The following is a 7,917-nucleotide window of genomic DNA, read 5'->3' as shown; positions in this document are numbered from 1 at the left end:
TCCAAAGTCTTCCAAACCCAACTGTTGTTTGTCACCACAAAGAATCCATTTTCATCTAACACTTCTATGAAACGAGAGCCTTCTTCCACCAATCAAGAAAACAAAGCAACCCGCTTTTACCGTCTTCTTTCACCTACAAAAAGAAACAAACCCAAAGCCACTTGCTTTGACGGATCTTTTCTGTTCATTTTCTCATGCAACTCAGTAACTCTCTATTCTTCGGTGACATGCCCACAACCTACCATCGGAAGAACCACCATTCCTGCCTTCACAGCCAAGAGCACAACCATTAGATTCTTCACCAGTGAAAAGCATGAGCAAAAACACCTCGAAGCACCCTCACGATCGCCTTCATCTCTGTTAACACCCATCACATGCTATACCGAGAAGCATCACGATCTACTTCACCATCATTGCATCTTGTTTCAACCGGAAAATCACCACAATAAATCGCAGCTGCCTATTGCATACAACATTGTTTTGCCATCTGTATGAACTAGAACCTCCAGTTGAGAAGTTGCTGCCAAAAACCCCGCTTTCATGGCAACCATGCACCCGAAGGCTCCATCCCTTCAAAAGTCGACTCTCAAAACGACATTGTATCTCTTCACGAGTCGTAAGCTCTGATACCAATTGTTGGTACATGTCCTTGAAAACACGCACAACACATATTACTCAAACACTCACAGTGTGCACTGAAGGTGCTTTTCTTAGGGTTGCTTTAATTAAATCAAAGATATGCCTTATATAGGCTTACAAACACAGAATAAAACAAAAAACTCCATGACTACTCACTATGCTGAAGATAAGGAAAAGAAACAAACAAACCCATGTGCTACCTTACGGCCTAATTATTTCCCAAAACCGCAATCAACATATGACCAAGTTAAGTTACCTATGTCGCCCTTCACTAAACAAATCGATTAAACCTAACAATAGGTAACTTGGAGAGATCTAGATTTTCACACAATGCTTCTTAGGGGAGCTAGGTTGCACGTCTGTCCATAATATCTTTTACATTCAAATATTAATTTTTCATGTAAGATCAAATCAAAGCTCCACACCATACAACACTAGATTCCACTCGAAAACACTATGTGTCATTGATCTGTAATATAAAGGCAGAGATTTGCAATAGCGACCATCTACACCATATTTGGAAACCTTCAAACATCATCGATCCCCCTCCCATTTACCAACACATGCTACCCCTCCCCGTACTTTCTTCCGCTCGTACTACTACAGTTACCCACTGTAAATCATCACATCAATGAACCGCAAAGCATATACTAGAACTTGAATGAAAACCATAATCAATTGGCTAACCCATCTAAACCCACAATCTAAAACCATATATGGAAACCATATATGGAAACCAAAATCTAAAACCCAACCATCACAAATGCTTCATCCATGTGACTCGTCAGCCTATCACCAAAAATCGCATAAACCCAAATATTGACATAGTTCGATTTTCTAGGGAGGTGTTTGTGCTCGTCGGAAACCCAGATCTAGGGGTATTTTTCTGTTCGTCGGGTTTCCAAAACTCATTGGAGGTTAACTGATCGTGGTGCTAGGGGTTGTAACTTTTGTTATGGTGGTGAATCGCCGGATGTAGATCTAAGAGAAGGTGATGGTAAGTGAGGAGTTTTATAGTAAATAAAGAAGAGAGACTGATATATATATATATATATATATATATATATATATATATATATATATATATATATATATATATATATATATAATATTTTATCCACTTTAATTAATAATTCTTTTTAATTACATGGTAATTTAAAAGCGGTAAAAGAAATCAATAACAATAAATAAGTCTTTTTAGAATGGAAGCGACCAAACGTGTACCCAAAATGTGTACCCAAAATATAAAGTACGGATGGTCCGAGTTAAAAAAAATTGTTAGATACCAAGCATGTATATTACCCTAAACCATAGGGACCATCGGTTTATTCTACCGAAATTTATATCAAGGTTGTAAAATTGCTTGATAGTAGCTCTACGGTCGACTGATGTTAAGAGATTAATCTGTCTTGGCGGAGATTAATCGGAGACCATAAGTTATTAATAAAATATTAAAATTAATCAAATATTAATATCTCTTAAGAAAAACAAGTACATTGAAATTAAAAAATAAGAAAATCTGTAATTTGAAAATTTGAAAATACGAAAATATGAACATTTTGATATAATATTTGAAATTTTGAAATTTTGAAAATTTTGGAGTAAAAAAAATATGAATCTTTTTAGATTTTTTTTACTTTTTTGACTTTTGTTGACCGATTAATCCCGCCAAGACCGATTAATCCCACCAAGCCCGATTAATCATAAATTTCCGATTAATTCCCTAATCTTCGCCGGTTGAAGAACGCCAAACGATTAATCCATGACTAATCGCCGATTAATCCTGATGTCTGCAACCATGAGATATATATATATATATATATATATATATATATATATATAACATCTAATTTTCTAGGTATTATATATATATATATATATATATATATATATATATATATATATATATATATATAACATCTAATTTTCTAGGTATTAGCTTTTGACCTTTGAGTTATGAATTGTTTGCAAGATGAGTCCCCAATGGCAATTTCATGATTTTGGGTGTAGCTTGGGTACATTGGACGTACACTTTGGTATGTTGGGCATACCTAGTCCCATGCGAGTATGCTCCACGTACGCTAGTACGTAGGGCGTAGATGGTTTAGACCAAAACCCTAATATATAGCGTTTGTGTAGTATTTAAGCACTATTATCTCCCCAAGACCTTTCCCTTTATCAACCTCCATCCCAAGATCGAGCCTCCTTGCAAACCCTAGTCTATTTTGAGCATTTTTAGCTTTTATAGTGAGTTATGGGCTTTCTTGTTAGTGAAGAAAGATCTTCAAGGAGTAGGCTTTACTCTCAAGACTTTGGGTCCAACATCTTCTCTCCATTGTAGACCATTTGGAGGTATAAAGTTCCAGCCTTGGCTCATTTTGTTCTAGATCTTGGGTAAGCTTAGATTTTTTTCTCTTCTGTCCCAAAATCTAAATCTTTGTGAGCATGAGGTACTCTAAAGCCTTTAAGCCGTCCTTTTAGACATTTTAGGGCATTTTAAGTCATAAAAATGCAAGCTTGGATCTTGGTTTGTCCCCATGCAAGAGTTATGGTGTAGAAAAGGTTTGAGAAAGTTAGGTTTTTAGTTTTGGGCTTCTTGTACCCATGCAAAGGCATAACGTCTGCAACTTTATGGCCTTAGAGGCCTTATTAAGCTCAGATCTAAAATTTAGATGTAGGGTCTTAAGGCATTAAGACCTTATTATGAATTTTTCTACAGGGTGCGTATGTTGGGCGTAATGCTCAGTACGTTGCACTTACTGCACCTTAGCCACGATCCATTCCCATATTGGTCGAGTACACGGTACATACCAGTTGGGACACGGGGCATACGATCCAGTTCCAACTTTTTGTCATTTTAGGCTTTGAATCGTTAGGCTTTGCTTGTTGGGCTTGGACCATAGACTTTCATGGTAATGGGTTACTTCTAGATTTGGGCCCATGTTGGAATTTGGATGATCTTTGGGGTTGGGCCTAGGATTTTTTCAGAGCGGGGATTGTTTTTGTCCAGCAGTCTGAGCATTTATCTAGTTTTTTAGCAGTTGAGGTGAGTTTCCTCACTAGGTCCATGGGTCGAAGGAACCAATGTTGTCCCATTGCTTGTTGTGTAACATCCAGAATCAGGAAGACCAAGAAAAGAAAGGTTAAGCTCTAAATCAAGAGTCATCTCGTCGAGTCCAGGGAGGAACTCGACGAGTCGGAGCGGGATCCGTGTCTTTTAGTAAGTGACCGACTCGGCGAGTCTGGTTTGGGCGAGAAAAACCCTAATCCTAGAGGTTGTGCCCTATATAAAGCACATTATAATCCACCCTCGGCCTCTTTGCTCCCCTTTTGAGTTCCAAAAACCCTAGAATTGAGTGAGCCTTCATTATTTGAGACAATAGAGCCTTAGAAGAGAAAATCTTGGAGAGGGGCTTGAAGATCAAGGGCTTTGCTGCAATGGAGTGGTGTACATCCGGGATTTACTTCAGTTGGAGCTTTCATTTGAGGTAATAGTATGTTGTTTGGGCTTATGTGTATCTAGATCTATCTTCTGTTTGAGTTTTGGGCATTTTGAGTATGGATGATATCTATTTCGAGTTTGGAGTAGATCTGAGGTTGCTACCTCAGATCTAGGTAGGTAATAACCCAGAAAGTCATAAAGTTTAGGCCAATAAGTTATTGGTGAAGCCCCTTTGTTACAAACCCTAGCCCTAGAGTGTTCTAAGCCTATAACTCCTTGGTTACACGTAAAGTTTGCCACTTTACTTGGGGGTTAGGCTCTAGAGGAATGGATCTATGGATTTAAGCCCCTGCATGGCTCTAAAAGCCACTATATGGATTAAGAACTGAAGAGACCCGGCGAGTCACATGGCTGTACTCGGCGAGTTGTATGAACATTAGCATGAACTCGGCGAGTTGGAAGAACAACTCGGCGAGTCTGTTGAAGATTGCCTTGGACTCGGCAAGTCTATTCTTGGACTCAGCGAGTCTGGTCGCAGAACCTCAAACCTTTTCTACTTAAGCCTCGAATCAGTGAGTCAGGCGGTGACTCGGTGAGTTGAGCAGGATGAGACTCAAAGATCGTTGAACTCGACGAGTCTTGGGGTGACTCGGCGAGATGAGTCGCATTATGAGAGTTTCAGAATATAAGTACTCGACGAGTCAACGGGCTGACTCGGCAAGTAGAGTCAGTATGGAGGGTTGACATTGACCAACACTTTGACTTTGACAGAGTTGACTTAGTTGACTTTTGGAGGATAGTTAGACTAAGTGTTATTTTTGGTATTAGTAGATCGGGGAGTTTTTGGAGCAGCAGTTCGATAGTGTCTGATAGCAGTAAGAAGGGTATCAGCGAAAACTCCAGCAGTGCAGGTGTGTTTCCTTCCAGTAGGAACGGGTCTAAGGCCATAATGCCGGCCCGTTTAGTTAGCAGTAGTTTCCAGACTTCGGTCCGATGCAGTAGTTAGTATATGTTTGATGCCTTCGTGGCTCAGACAGGATTTATATGTTATGTCTTCCGGGCTACGATCCGATGCACTATGCAGTATATATGTTCATGATAGTTGATATGTTTATGCTATGCTATGTTGAGTTAGTTCCGGACTTCGGTCCGATGCAGTTAGTCCGGACTTCGGTCCGATGCAGGGGACAAGGTCCCAGTCAGTTTATGATTTGAGTTAATACTATGAAATTATGTTACGACTTATGAAACGGTTTTTATAAATATGGTTTTACTAATGTTTTAAAAGAAATTTTTAGTCGTGAAAATTGGGTCGTTACATTATATGAAAGAATAGAATCTGGCCTCTAGCAGTTATATGAAAGATCAGGATCTGGCCCCTGACACTTGTATGCAAGATTGAGATTTGGCACTCAGCACTAAACGTAATGACCATGGTTTGGCCCATGGCAGGAGATAACTATTTGAATATACTTGGCCCATAGCATTTATTTTCTTTTATTTGTGGTATGTGGTACTTTTGGAGAACTCACTAAGATTGATGCTTACAGTTTATGTTTATGGTTTCAGGTACTTCCAGTTCAAAAGGGAAAGGCCTGACGTGTAACCACAACATCCTCCCCTCATGATTTCTGCATTTGATATATTTATACTTTGATGTTTGGATATTATGACTTGGTGTTGATTCGAAACAATTAATGAATGATTTGATATGTTTTTAAAAGAAAACTTTCATTACTGTTTTTTGGTCATTACAAGTTGGTATCAGAGCCTTGGTTTGATGGACTCGGGCATACTTTCGGGTGTGTCAGAACTCAAACCGAGGGGATGATAGTTTTTCTTCATAAAAATGAAGTTAAAATTTTAAAAGGATTTTTATTAAGAAGAAAGGATGTGATGTGTGCGATCAACCGAGCTCATGTAAGTGGTTTGCAAATTTCCCACACTTATGTATTATGAGTAGTATGCTTGATATGAGAATTGCATGCTAGATTAGGGATAAGGATACCTTCAGGGATCATATGATAGAATTGCCCGATTTGTGTGATGCCTTACAGCCTAGTGGAACTTGATGCTATGCATTACATGGAATTGATATCAACTCAGTTAATTGCTAAGTGTGTGCTTTCAAAGTTGTATACGATTACGATTGTATAGCCCTAGAATGATCAATTTAGCCTCATTTTTTGTTCCTTGTGTGGTTGTGGACTTAGGGTAGAATCATCATTTGACAGTCTATGTGATCCTATTTTGTGTATAACTTTCATGCACAAGGCAAACAACGGTGTTGATTGAGGTTCTAGGTATTGCAAGTGGTGGATTGTCCATTAGAGGTTGCTATTGTTGTTGATCATCATGTACAAGTATCGAGAGTTCACTAGGGTTATGTACCGGAGTTGTTTGGTGAGCGTTATTCGATTGATTAGTTCTTATTCCTCTGCGTGAGAGCAAGGTTATTGTGGGGATGGATCAGATGAGCCCCTATGGGGAAATGATTGATTTTAAGCATCAGTTGGTGCATATTCGGACCCCAAGTGGGGGAGAGTTGGTAGTTCAGGGAGAGGGTGTTCACCGTGGGTCGGTTCTATGTTCATCAGCTAGGGCTAGACCCTATCTTCAGCAAGGTTGTTATGGATTGTTTCCTTTGTGATGGATACCCGTGAGAAGTGTAAGGCGACTGTGGACGATGTACCAATTGTTCAGGAGTCCCTGGACGTATTCCTAGAAGATTTGCCTAGAGTTCCTCTGGAGATGCAGGTTGAATTTCAGATTGACTTGGTTCTTGGTGTGACTTTGATAGCCAAGGCACCTTATCATTTAGCACCTACAGAGATGCATGAGCTGTCTAGTCAGCTGCTGGAGCTGTTTGACAAGGGATGTATTCAGCCGAGTAGTTTGTCATGGGGAGCGTTGATCCTATTCGTGAAGAAGAAGAATGGGTCACATCGGATGTGTATCGACTGCTAAGAGCTAAATAAGCTAACGATGAAGAACCATTACCCACTCCTGAGGATTAAAGATTTATTTGATCAACTCTAGGGTGCATCTTGGTTTTCCATGATTGATCTGCATTCGGGTGATCATCAGATGAAGGTAAGAGAGGAGGATACATAGAAGACGACGTAGCAGACTTGTTATGGTCATTACGATTTCGTGATAATGCCCTTCGGGCTTACCAATGCTCCATCCTCATACATGGATCTCACGAATTATATGTGCATGCCAATTTTGGATCAGTCTATGATTGTGTTTATTGATGACATTATGCTCTATTCCTAGACCCAGGAGTAGCATGAGGAGCACCTGAGGGAGGTAGTGGAGACTCTGAGGAGGGAGAGATTGTATGAAAACTTCTCTATGTGTGAGTTCTGGTTGCGTGAGGTGTAGTTTTTGGGGCACCTTGTAAACTCGATCGATATTCTTGGTCGATATAGCTAAGGTCAAGGCACTGTTGAGGTGCGAAGTTCCAAGGTCTCCATCTAAGATTTAGAGTTTCATTGGATTGGCGAGTTATTATTGAAGATTCATTCAAGATTTCTCCAAGATAGCGGTTCCTTTAACCCGGTTGACGGAAAAGACCACCACGTTTTGTTAAGGGCCTGAGCAGCAGACAACTTTTGAGACTCTTAGAGATAGATTGTGTGAGGTGCCAATTCTGACCCTGCTAGAGGGTGTGAGGATGACAATGATAGCCCTAATTTTAGAGTAGATTTGAGAAGCTCAGGTTGAGGGTATGAAGGAAGAGCACTAGAAGAGTGGGCGCATAGTGGGTTAGGTGGCTTCCTTCGATTATGATAGCCGGGGATCATTGACACTTCACCATAGAGTGTAGATTC

Source organism: Lactuca serriola, chromosome 7, assembly GCF_051521515.1.
Source record: "Lactuca serriola cultivar US96UC23 chromosome 7, Lser_US96UC23_V15, whole genome shotgun sequence".
Lineage (NCBI taxonomy): Eukaryota > Viridiplantae > Streptophyta > Magnoliopsida > Asterales > Asteraceae > Lactuca > Lactuca serriola.
The sequence above is the reverse complement of the archived record's forward strand: the minus strand, read 5'-3'. Positions refer to the sequence as shown.